Below are 13,340 nucleotides of genomic sequence, written 5' to 3'. Positions count from 1 at the left end.
GTTTTGGTGAGGACAATCCTTAATTTCGAGCCCCATTGAGCCACAAACCAAATAAGCAACCATTCTTCTCCAACACTAGCCCGAATAGTGTCTCTCACAAAACTAACATATCTGAATCTTCCCCTCTTTAAGGGACCCATTGCTTTACTATTTCGTGGTGGCCTGTAACGCGTAGGTTTGTGCAAGTGTACACAGTCATTATCAAGTAATAAGTAAGTAAAAGAGTTATCGTCTCCACAAGGGTTGTATCTATTAAAAAATAATTGAAAAATTATGAATTTACAAGTTGGTAACGAAAACACAGTAATTTTGAAGTGATAAATGTTAAAATTAAATTAATTAACTAGATGCAAATGAACCTAAATGCAAATGAGATGGAATAAAATGCAAGGTGATGGTTTAGCAGTAATTTCACAAGTTCAACAGAAATAACATGAATAAGCTAGAACAATTGCAACATTTCATTCAATTCATTTTCATCATGTTCAACAATGTTTGGAAAATATTCCATGGCAACTCGATCTTCATTAACTGGGAATGTCATATAAGTTCAACTGAATCCTATACTTAGAAAAATATGCATAAACCAATGTCATAATTTCACTAAGGATTCTTTAGAATTTATGTGAAGTAATAGGGACTGATTAGGATTGAAACAATTTAATCACATAAACCTAAAGTTATGCAAGGTAATAACTTCTTTTAGTCTATTACAAACCTCTAATTTATTCTGATTAGGATATAAATTAAGCATGCACCTTCCAATTATCATGTCTATTAGTTATCATCTTATTAGAATTGACTAACTAATTCTAAAGCAATCAAAAATATTTTAATGCATGAAATACATAATGATTTTAATTGGAAGTATGAACAACTGAGGCACAAAACAATATAAACATGAATTAAATGAAGTTTATCCAATCATTGCAATTATTCTAGTAAACAAAATTAAATTATCATTGTCAACGAAAAAACATCACAACAATTTTTAAACATGTTGAATAATTAAGAACAAAATTAAAGAATAGGAAAGAAGAAACTCTTGATGATTTTGGTGATTCTCCGAAGACCGATCATGGTGGCTTCCTCCGGTTCTTATGATTGCTCCTTCGCAAAATGCTTCTTAAGGTGGCCAGCCAAGAGTGGTTTTCCTCACGGGATATGCTACCAAAGGGAGGTGGAGAAATGGACGGCTTATGTGTGGAAGAGAGGGAAGAAAAGATGAGAGGAATGTGAATTCAGAAATGAACGAGGGGTGATTGAAATGGGAAATGAAGGGTGGTATTTACAGTAGAGGAATGGCTAGGGATTTGCTACAAATGTCATAGAGATCCAATGAAATATTCCCTTGCTTGGCCATCTATGAAATGTGGAGGAAGAGGTTGGTGGTTGCTTGATTTGTGTTTGATTTCATGCGTGAATCATACAAGGGGTTGGACGATTTCTTGGGTATTAGTTGGGGGCTTATTTCTAATTTTTTTCACTAGTGCAAGGACCTCCAAATTAATTACCCCAAAGCTAATTTCGACTGCTCTTGACTGAATTAAATATCCAAGTACTTTCCCCCTACTTGGTAGGTTTTGTGACCCAAATAATTATCAAACTTGCTCTTCTAAACAAGACAACTTCAACTAAATCAAATTGACTTCTCTTGACTCAATTTTTTGTTTTTGTCGTCTAATTGAGGTTGAGTATAACTCATTTCCATGAATGATTTAAATAAGCTCCCACACTTATTAATTCAATGGTCTGATTGCAATAATTAAAGCACATAAATTATTATGTAACATAAGATAGTTAAATTATGCAAAATTTATTACATAAATTCATAAAATTGCTTAGTTTACTAAAATTATGCCAATTATCTCAATATGAAAAAAAATTACCCAATTAAATATCCAAGTACTCGGGATTAACATAAATTCTAAGTAAAAAAGTGATATAAACAGATATAAAAAATCTATATAATTTAGAGTTTATGCACCCCGAAACTTAATCCATTACTCGTCTCGAGTAATGTTTTATGCAAAGCAAAAATTAGGGCAAGCTTGCAAAATATCTACAAAGAATCAACTTTTCACATAATCATGCAGCAACAAATTTATGCTTACAATCTCTTCTTGCTAATAAATCGCTCATATGCAGATATTATTTCAAAATATTATGTTAAGTAAAAGAAAATGCTATCATTAGTCATAATTTGAATGCATTCCAAAGTCATATATAAAATTCACCATTTAACAAATTTTCCTTATCTAATTAAACAAAACAAACCTAAGATTTAATTATTGGTCTTCATATGTTGCACTTAGTAATTTCTCTCCACCAATGTAGTCGACATAATTATCAAAATCAATAGGTCTTTCATAAGTTTGTAATGGGGCTAGGATTAAGGTTGAGAAGTGATTTTTAGGCTAATTCATCTTAACCCTACTTTTTTCTTGGATCTTTTTGGGGTACAATCTTTCTACTAATGGATTTTAACACCCCCAAACTTAATTTGACATTTATGCTTGACAATTTATCTCAACACTTGAGTTGAGATTTTTCTCATTTCTCTTTTTTTTTCTAAACAAAGTTGTACATCTTTCTGAATTTCCCCTCGAATTTTAGTAACCAAAACAAGTATAGTTAAGGGTGGTGCAAGATAGGGTAAAAATTTAAAAAATTATAATATGATAGCTTATTATGTAGGTAAATAATAATAAAACAGGCTATATGGCTCAAACTAAGGTTTCAAGGGTTAAATTCATATGGTAGGCTTGAAAGGCTCCAACGGTCCAAAGAAAATGTGCCTAAATCATATTTAGATTCTTATGCCTCATAAGATTTTTCCTCAAGAAAGTTATTAAGACAATTCTAAAGACTTAAACCTTCATGCATATAAGGAGAATAAGTTTTCATGGAAAAAACTATATAAAACTAATGAAAATACAAGGATATCATAACTAAGCTAACATATAACAAGAACTTACATAAAATCAGAAATTATACTTTCATATGAGCTAACTTATTAAAAAATTTTGTTTCTAAGCAGCACTTTATTTCAGCATACTTATGTGTAAATATTGAAAATTTTTAAAAATCATACAAGATTGGCCCTTAATCCCCCTTTTAAAAAGAAACAATATCCTCATTACAAAATAACAAAGTAATGAATGAAAACTATACACAAGGTAGGATTCAAAAGAAAAAAAAGTGAGTCATGAAGACTGCTTAAGTACCAATTCTTTCTTGAAAAATCCAATCCTTAGACATGTACATTCACATTGCCACACTACTATGCTTTTTACTAGAGAATAAAAATTAATGGAAGAGCATTGACTTAGTTTATTTATAAATTGTAAATTATTTAACTTTATTATGCATGAAACAAAATATTCATAAAATAAAATAAATAAAAGTCTTAAAAGTAATACTAAAGAAAAAGAAATTCCCCCTTTTTTTAATCTGAATCATCCCTCTTGTATTGCTCATTTTCCTTCTCGTTCCCATTTGTATTCATGTCCTCGTCTTTCCATCACTCAAAGATATGATCTGGGAACTCAAGAATGAAACTATTAGAGATATTTTTAAAAGTATTCCTTATGGAATCATCTATAATTTTTGCATAGTTCCAATAAGCTTGTTGTTGGTTATGTATAAATTTCCACATATCAATCATAGTTGAGAATTCAAGCTTATTCATAGTGTTTGAAGAAGTGGGCATTGAATGGTCAACTCAGGATTAACACTTGACTCAACTAGTTCAACAATATTTGGTTCTACTAGTTCAGAATTATTTGGTTCATCTTCAGATTATGCTTTTCCTAGTTCCTCTTCTAATTCAACATTACACTCAAATTTGGTTGATGATTATTTTTAATTCTAGTTTGTGTGGCTCATTCATCTCGACCTGGTTCAACTATTCAACATTTTCTACTAGCCTTTCAAGATCATGTCTTGTTATGCAACCTTGAACATATCAGCCATTCATGTTTTCTTTTGATTTAACTTGGGCTCTCAAACAAAGTGAAGTAATCAATGATGGAAAGTAGGCAAGAAGCTATATCAAACAAAGTAGAACCATACCTTAGCCACTGGTTTTAAGTACTCCCTTTCGCAAGAATGACTACCGTTTTCTTATAATCCATTAGGATATTAGATTTGTAATGACATTAAGTACTTGTTGAAGAAAATCCCAATTAATATTTTTCATCATGATACAGTATTCATATTCTTTAACATCAGGTAGGTTAAACAAATCATTAATGGATTTAAGAGTAAGGGGTACTTTCTTTTTGCGAACAAGAACTTCAAGAGTGTCTGACATAATCAAATTGACATAAAATTCTCATACTAATTCCTTATCGATAAATGATCGTGAATCACAAAACTGATTCTAATTTAAGGGCTCAATTGTTTTCTGAATTGAAAAAGGCACAATCATTTGGCATTGCTCTCCAAATTGAAACCTTTTTCCAGTATCATGGGCTAATTTTTTATGATGGAATTAAATCATTCCCTTGCTTCTTTATCTTGAATCACAATCGGATATTCAACAGAAATTTTGGAAGATCTAGTTCTTTTACAAGACATGGTGACTTTTATAGAAAATAAGAAGAATTTTGGCTTTCTAAGGTAAAGGTTATAGTTGCAAGAAGTTTGCGAAGGTAAAGGTATTGCAACGACAAAATGGAATCTTTGGGGTGCGGTGCTACAGCGACGGTGATAGAGATGATTACTACAGCGAATGAATATCGCGGCAAAAGGAAAGGTTGGTAACTAGGAAATTTTTGAAATGAAGGACTTCTTGATGCCGACGGCAAGGAGAAAGAAAGTTAGTGGCTAGGGTTAAGGCTAATTGCTTGAGTGGTATGAAAAATATGATAGAAGAGAGTGTTTTATATAGTAGGAAACAAGATGCTTGGGCGGCAAGGCATGGAGGGAAGGAGATGTGGTGGAAAATTAGGGTTTTTAGGGGTCTTATGGATGGCAAAAGTGGTTCTTTTTCCCGCTCTTCTGGGCCTTGAGCCTAAATTGTGATTATTTCTTAAACTGAACCAAAAATAGACTGATTAGTGCTTGGGCCAACTTGACTCTCTTATTGAACATAAAAATAGAAATAATATTAAAATTGAAAACAAGAATTAAAAATTCATTTAGGCTACTTAAAAAAATTTAGAAACTTACATTAAATTAAGTTCCCAAGAAAGGTTAGGGGGTCACAAAATGTTCCTCTTAAGTCACAATCTCCCTAGATAAAATTAATTTAATGTACTAATTCAAGAAAATTTTTCTAATGGTGCCATTTATTAAAAAAAGTAAGGGTCCATTATGTCGAGCGCGGTCTCAACTTGCTCAACATCATTATTCCAAAAGTGTTTGAGATGATAACCATTAACTTTAATTGTACCTCCCTTTTTATCTAGTAATTCCACCACTCCATATGGATAGACTTTTTGAATGGTGTATAGTCCTTTCCATCAACATTTGAGCTTTCTAGGAAATAATCTTAGCCTTGAATCGAACAACAAGACTTCTTGACCTTCTCTGAATTCTCAAGGTTGTAAACGTTTGTTATGTCATCAAGTTGTAGCATTCTTCTCTTATTGGCTTGCTTTAGGTCCAAATTTATTTGTTTTAAAGTCTAGAAAACTTTATTTTACAACTCAAGCGAAAAATGCCATGCCTTTCTATAGACTAACCGATAAAGAGTAATTCTTAATGGTGTCTTAAAAGCTATTCGATAAGTTCATAGAGCATCATCAAGCCTCTAGGACCAATCTCTTCAATTAGGTCGAATCACCTTCTCAAGGATTCCTTTGATCTCACGGTTTACCCGTTCAACTTGCTTATTTGATTGTGGATGATAGGCAATGGAAATTTTGTGTTTCACATCATACTTGTCAAGAAACCACTTAAGCCATTTGTCTACAAAGTGAGATCTTTCATCACTAATTATAGCTCTCGAAGTACCAAATCGTGTAAACACATACTTATGCAGGAATCATATGACAACCTTAGCATCATTTGTTGGGTATGCCTTAGCTTCCGCCCATTTGGTTACATAGTTGACAACCACTAAGATGTACTTGTTACCATAAGAAGGAAATGGGCCTAGAAAATTAATGCCTCGAATCCCAAATAATTCTACCTTTAGTATGTTTGTCAAGGGCATCTCGTTTCTTCTTGAGATGTTCCCAGTCCTCTAGCATCGATCACAATTCTTCACATATGCGAGTGCATCCTTAAACACAATGGCTAGAATAAACCAGCTTGAAAGATCTTAGTTGGAGTATAGGAACCACTGAAGTGTCCCCCGCTCGGAGATGAATGAAAATGGTATAAGATCTCGTCAATCTCACTTCCAACTATGCACTTCCTGATTATATTATCTAAACATTGTTTAAACAAAAACGACTCCTCCTAGAAATAATATCGACTATCGTGAAGGAATTTCTTCCTTTGTTGGTATGTCATTTCTGGAGGCATTATTCCACATGCTAAATATTTTGCAAAATCAAAAAACCAAGGAGTTTCATGGATTTGATTTACCTCGAAGATATGCTCATCTGGAAAATTTTCATTAGTTGGAACAAGTGATGAGATTACCTCGTTTTGTTCTGCCATGAAGGATTATATAAGTTGGACTGTGGTTTTTGTCCACTTCTACTTTGGTGTTGATTCCCTGCATAATAAACTGACTCAGGATTTGATGGGCAATTCTCGAAAGAATAATCGTCCCCACAGTATACGTAGGAAATAACGTTAAAGTGACTTGGTGGTTGGTTTACAACATGATTTAAACCATTAGTAGTAAAATGTTTCAACATAGAAGAGATAGAAGATACCTAAGCTAAGAGCAAAGTAAGGGCATCTATTTCATGCACTCCGGCTACTCCTCTTCTTGAAGCTGCTTGACTTGTTGGCCACTAGTAGTTGTTACTAGCTATTCTCTCAATAATTTCATAAGCCTCATTTTAAGACTTCAACAACAGAGCACCATTCGCAACAGCATCTACCACCAACCTTGTGTGTGCATTGAGACCATTATAAAATGTCTCTAGTTGAATGCAATGGGAAATCTTGTGGTAAGGACATTTACATAATAACTCTTTGAATCTTTCCCATTCCTTATATAGAGATTCGTCATCCATTTGCTGAAAAGTGGTGATCTCATTTAGCAACTTAACATTTTTGGTAGGTGGGAAATACTCTACCAGAAAGAGTTCAACTAATTCTTGCCAAGTAGAAATTGAATTGGGTGACAACAAATTAAGACATATGCATGCTTTATCTCACAACAAGTACGGAAACAACTTCAATCTCAATGTATCTTTGGTTACATTGGCTATCTTGAAAGAATCACTCACCTCTATAAATAGTCAAAGGTGAAGATGTTGATCTTTTGTGGGCATTCCACTAAATTAGCCCATTGTTTGAAGCATCTGAAACATCACATGCTTTAGTTAAAATTATGGTGCCTCGATCTCCAGCCTCTTAATTCCTGAATTTAACTCATTAAAAAATGGCACAGCATACTGCGTTATAGCTTGATCTCTATCATCAAAAGCAAGGATTGGATTACGAACATTAGCAGTTCTATTCCCTTTAATATTGTTTTGATTTTCGAGGTCCATTTCAGTGGCTTGTCTTTGGGCTAACCTTTCTCGTCTTCTTTATCTAAATGTCCGCTCGATTTCAGGGTCTACCAGGAATAAATCAATGATTCAATCTATGCTCATAAACACTTAAAAAGAAATCGCAAAAAATAAAAAAAATTAAAATAAATAAACCAAATGCAAGAAATAATTTCACAAATAATGATTAAATTAACAGTACCTGGCAACAATGCCAAAAACTTGTAATGCATAGGTTTGTGCAAGTGTACATAGTCATTATCAAGTAATAAGTAAGTAAAAGAGTTATCGTCTCCACATAGACTGTATCTGTTAATTAAATAATTGCAAAATTATGAATTTACTAGTTGGTAAAGAAAACACAATAATTTTGAAGTGATAGATGTTAAAATTAAAATAATTAACTAGATGCAAATTAATCTAAATGCAAATGAGATACAATAAAATGAAGAGTGATAGTTTAGCAGTAATTTCACAAGTTTAACAATTACAACTCAATTCATTTTCGTCATGTTTAACAATGTTCAGAAAATATTCCATGGCAACTCAATCGTTCATTAATTGGGAATCTCATATACGTTCAACCGAATCTTATACTTAGAAAAATAAGCATAAACCAATGTCATAATTTAACTAAGGATTCCTTATAATTTATGTGAAGTAACAAGGATGGATTAGATTTGAAACAATTTAATCACATAAACCAAAAGTTATGCAAGGTAATAAATTCTTTTAGTCTATTACGAACCACTAATTTATTCTAATTGGGATATTAATTAAGCATGCACATTCCAACTATCTTAGCATTGACTAACTAATTCTAATGCATTCAAACATATTTTAATGCATGAAATACATAATGCTTTTAATTGGAATCATGAACAAATGAGGCACAAAACAATATAAACATGAATTAAATGAAGTTTATCCAATTATTGCAATTATTATAGCTAACCAATATTAAGTCATCATTGTCAATGGAAAAACATCACAACAATTTACAAACATATTGAATAACTAAGAACAAAATTAAAGAATAGGAAAGAAGAAACTCTTGATGATTTTAGTGATTCTCTGAAGGCCGATCGTGGTGGCTTCCTCCGATTCTCGTGATTGTTCCTTAGCAAAATACTCCTCAAGGTGGCCGGCCAAGAGTGGTTTTCCTCAAGGGAAATGCTAGCTAAGGGAGGTGGAGAAATGGATGGCTTATGCGTGGAAGAGTGAGGAGAAAAAATGAGAGAAAAATGAATTGAATGATGAATGAGGGGTGGTATTTATAGTAGAGGAATGGCGAGGGAGTTTGCTGAAAATAGTATGGTGATCCTTGAAATGCTCCCTCTCTTGGTTGGCCATGAAATATGGAGGAAGAGGTTGGTGGTTGTTGGATTCATGCTTGATTTGATGCATGAATCATGCAAAGGGTTGGACGGTTTCTTGGGTATTAGTTGGGGGCTGATTTCTGATTTTTTTCACAAGTGCAAGGACCTCAAAATTAATTATCTTAAATCTAATTTGAGCAGCTCTTGATGCCTTCTAAACAAGAGAACTTCAACTGGATCAAAATGACTTCTCTTGACTTAATTTTTTGTCTTTTCCATCCAATTGAGGTAGAGTATAACTCATACCCATAACTTATTTAAATAAGCTCCTACACTTATTAATTTAATGTCCCGGTTGCAACAATTAAAGCACATAAATTACTATGTAACATAAGATAGTTAAATTATGCAAAATTTAATATATAAATTCATAAAATTTCATATTTTACTAAAATTATGTCCATTGTCTCAATATGAACAAAAATCACCCAATTAATTATCCAAGTACTCGGGATTAACATAAATTCTAAGTAAAAAAATTGATATAAAAAATTATAAAAAATCTATATAATTTAGAGTTTACATAGCCTAGCCTTTCTAGTCCGCTTAATAGGTTGCGGATTTGGGCCAGCAAAACTTATCTCTCTCCTAGGTTGATCTTCCTATTTCCTCTTTTTCTCGCATTCCACACACATAACATTCTCAATAATTTTGGTCTTCTTGACCAGGGCCTGAAATATATGCTCCTAATGTGGAGCTACATGCACCTTAAGATCATACCTCAAACCTTGTTGAATATGGAAACTTTTTTCCTATTCTGGCGCCACCATACTAAATGCATAGTGGTTCAACCTTAAAAACTCCAACTCATTTTCAGAAACTATCATATCAACCTGTTTAAGCTCTTTGAACTCCAAACATCGAGCCTTAACATATTGCGTACCCACAAACTTACTTTGAAGAGCATCCTAAAGATAAGCCCAATCAATACGCTCTAGTAGCATAGCCCTACCCACTAATTGCCACTACCCATATGCCTCGTCCCTCAACAAGGATACGACACCCTTAAGTTTCTACTTATAAGTGCAGTCGAAATCATCCAATATAAGTTCAATGGTCTCCATTCAATACTCAACCACTATAGTTGTGGTTCCAACAATAACCTTGAACAACTCTGCCCCACTAGAGCGGAGCCTCTCAACAATCGTTCCACGACTAACACCACCAGTCGGGGCCTCAATGACCCTCTATAAGGCCCTTAACTAAGCTTGCATAACCAGATCGCTATCACTATATTCATTATCATAATTCATATTACCCATATTTCCACCTTCAGTAGTAGGTTCACTAACGGCCTCACTGGGCTCAACATTTTATACGAGCTCTTGAGACGCGAATGACTCAACTAGAGCCATTAGAGGTCACCTCATACGGCCTCTCCTACCACAAGTTATCATCCTATGAGTATTCATTTTGATGTTTTATGAGATCTATAATTTACAAGTAAGAATATCTTTAGTACTTTATTTAATCTTTTAGCGCACTCTTAATTAAAGTTATTTTATTTAAAATTTTATGCAATAGTTTCTAGTGTTTCTCTAAAATTTCAATATTGTTTCTATGGGAACGACATCAGACCTTCGGACTTCGTCGTTTCTTGAAAAAAAATATATTTTTCAAAACATTGTGGTTGTTTTTTTCTAAAAATTCCACCGTTTTATGTATGCATGCATACAAACCCATTTTTGAAAAGAATCAAAATTCCATCCAGGATTTTGAACCTTGACTTTGATACCACTAAATCTAAACTCTCAAACCTGGCCTAGACACTATGGTCGAATCGTGGAGATCACATTGGTCACCTATGCGACACAACTAACCTATCGAACGTTGCAAGCCTTAAGTACCCTCTCTTTTAGGAAAAACCGTAGTGTATCTTTGTTATTTTTGGAAAATTTTTATTTATTAAATCTACCATTCTTAGGTCATGTTATTACCACAAGCGTGGTTTGAAAACAACAATTAACTCAACGTTCCTTGACGAGAAATTTTGTTATCTTTTATAGCAGCGGAAAATTTGGTATTAATTAATTAATTGTTTAAGTCAAATTTCATGCTTTGTCAAATTTGAAATAATCCTATAAAAACCAAATCTATATTTCAAATATGCATGCACGAAAATCCCAAGCAGGAAAAAAAACCCAATCATAGTTCAAATAGCTTTACAGTCCAAAAACCGAATAAATTTAACTAAAACCCAAACAAAATTAAAAAAAGTCCGAAGCCAAACGTATGTCCGTATGTCATGTCCAATACTAGTCACATTAGTTACTTGAGAAGGTTGAAACTATGAGGTGAGGTAACTAGCTTAGTGTGAGTGAAAAAAAATTAGACCATTCAATCATACATACAAATATCATTCACCGTTATTACATTTGCAACACGTACATATTATAAGTACAATCAGTCATAAATATCATGGACACATCATAGTGCATAATGAAATCCTACCCATACCATTCACTACACACCACGAGTTCCCCAAAACTCGTCTACCAAACTCCAAACATTGTGAGCAAAGCTCAATGTGGTTAAACTACCATATAACGTTATGTATAAATACTGCTATTTAACATAAAATGTGATATAATCGTCATTTTCCTCATTAATCATTGTGCAGTGCACTGACAACATATATGCAGACTTAATATGCCATTGTTACTCCACAAAACTCCTCCGTCAACCACAATATCCCACCCCATGCACATGCTATATGTCATACTAATTTCAATCAAATGCATGTTTCATACATTTTCATTCAATAACATAATCTATATGCCCTCATTATAACGTTCACTTATCAAGAGTTCAATGTCATCATCAACACGATGACATTTTATCATACTATCATTCATTAACACTTTAGGAAAATAGTCACAGAGCATGTACAGTAGTTTTTCATTCAATACTTTTAATTGCATTTTACCCAACAAGATTTCAAGCATTCAATATTTATTTTCAAATTAATACATGATATACATACAACCTATCATACATTACATTAACAAACCATTCATATTAGTTCCAATCAATCAACCATACAACTTTGCAAACGTGCCATTTAGTTAAGGCTAGTAACGTACCTGATTTAGCCACTTTAAAACATTCACTTAGTTATTTAACTAAGCCTGACCATAAATCCATATTTATATCATTTAAAATATTATTAAAACATTCAAGTTAACAAGTTAGGACCCATACCTTATTTTCACACTACTGCAACACTACATGCGAAGCACACGATTTCTCTTTAAAACCTTAAATCAAACCTAAAATAAAATAAATATGAATTTATTGAGGTAGGTTACTACCAAAAAAAACTTAGAACATACCCATAAGAATTTAATAGAATTGAAATTTCCATAAAAATTCCAAATCCAAAGTGACTAAGTTACCCAGACTGGTTCAACAGGAAACGTACGCGCGAACGTCCAAAGGCTTCACTGTTGGTTCGAGGCGTTTGATTCGGACCTAACACAATTAAATATTGAAAAAACCCATAGATTTTCAATTACTAAAAACCTTAATCCAATCAATTAATAATTTCCCCAACAATTAGGTTGAAACTACGCATTAACCCATATCCAACCACACTTACTCACGAATTGTCAAATCTGAGTTGTCAAACTAACAAGATTGAATTTTCCTAAGTCACACAAGATTAGAGGCTGACTAGGAAGAGTTTATGAGACCATGATTTTTCTAGAAATATATGGTAAAAATTAAAGAAAATTGCATCCCTTTTCGTGCCTTTAGGCGCGGCACACCACTACAAAAAATGGCAAATCGGAGTTGATTTGAAAGCCAATTGAAATAGTTTTGAAGGCTGAAAAATTACCTATAAAATAATTAAAAATAACCCCAAAAGATCTAAAAATTTAGGTATTTTCTTAGTAGATTCACCAAGAAAACGAAAGAAAAGTGTTACTTACACTAGCTAGAAGGAATGGGCGACAATGGAGCTTCATGGGCAACAATGGAGATCGTTCTTGGGGGTTAAATATTTCAGGTTTAAGGCTGAAAAAGAATATTGAAAAATGGTAGCAAGAAGAAGAGGAGAATGGTGCAAGCACTTGATGCAAAAGTAAGAAAAAAGGGATGGTGGATCTTGGTGGTTTGGGCGGCAGCACACAAGGGAAAAGAAAAGAAAAATCAAAGAAAAGAAAGGAGAGGAAGAAGAAGGGGTGACTAGGGTGAAAACAAAATGGCTAAAGGCTAAAAAAATAAATAAAATTGATATTTATACCTATGTTTACTAGGTAGAGGCTGCACAAAATAGGGAGAAGGAAAAATTTTAGCTATTTGCAAGGGAAGGGATTCAAAGTTAAGACATTGA

General features: G+C 33.1%; 1 non-coding gene across 1 annotated transcript; it reads left to right on the top strand.

Annotated features, from left to right (window-relative positions):
* The first annotated feature begins 7,068 nt into the window (after window positions 1-7,068).
* Window positions 7,069-7,175, top strand: LOC121212869 (small nucleolar RNA R71). Its single transcript, XR_005908241.1, has one exon. It is a non-coding gene; the product is annotated as a small nucleolar RNA R71 (small nucleolar RNA).
* The last annotated feature ends 6,165 nt before the right edge of the window (window positions 7,176-13,340 follow it).

Source organism: Gossypium hirsutum, chromosome A13, assembly GCF_007990345.1.
Source record: "Gossypium hirsutum isolate 1008001.06 chromosome A13, Gossypium_hirsutum_v2.1, whole genome shotgun sequence".
NCBI lineage: Eukaryota > Viridiplantae > Streptophyta > Magnoliopsida > Malvales > Malvaceae > Gossypium > Gossypium hirsutum.
The sequence above is the reverse complement of the archived record's forward strand: the minus strand, read 5'-3'. Positions and strand labels throughout refer to the sequence as shown.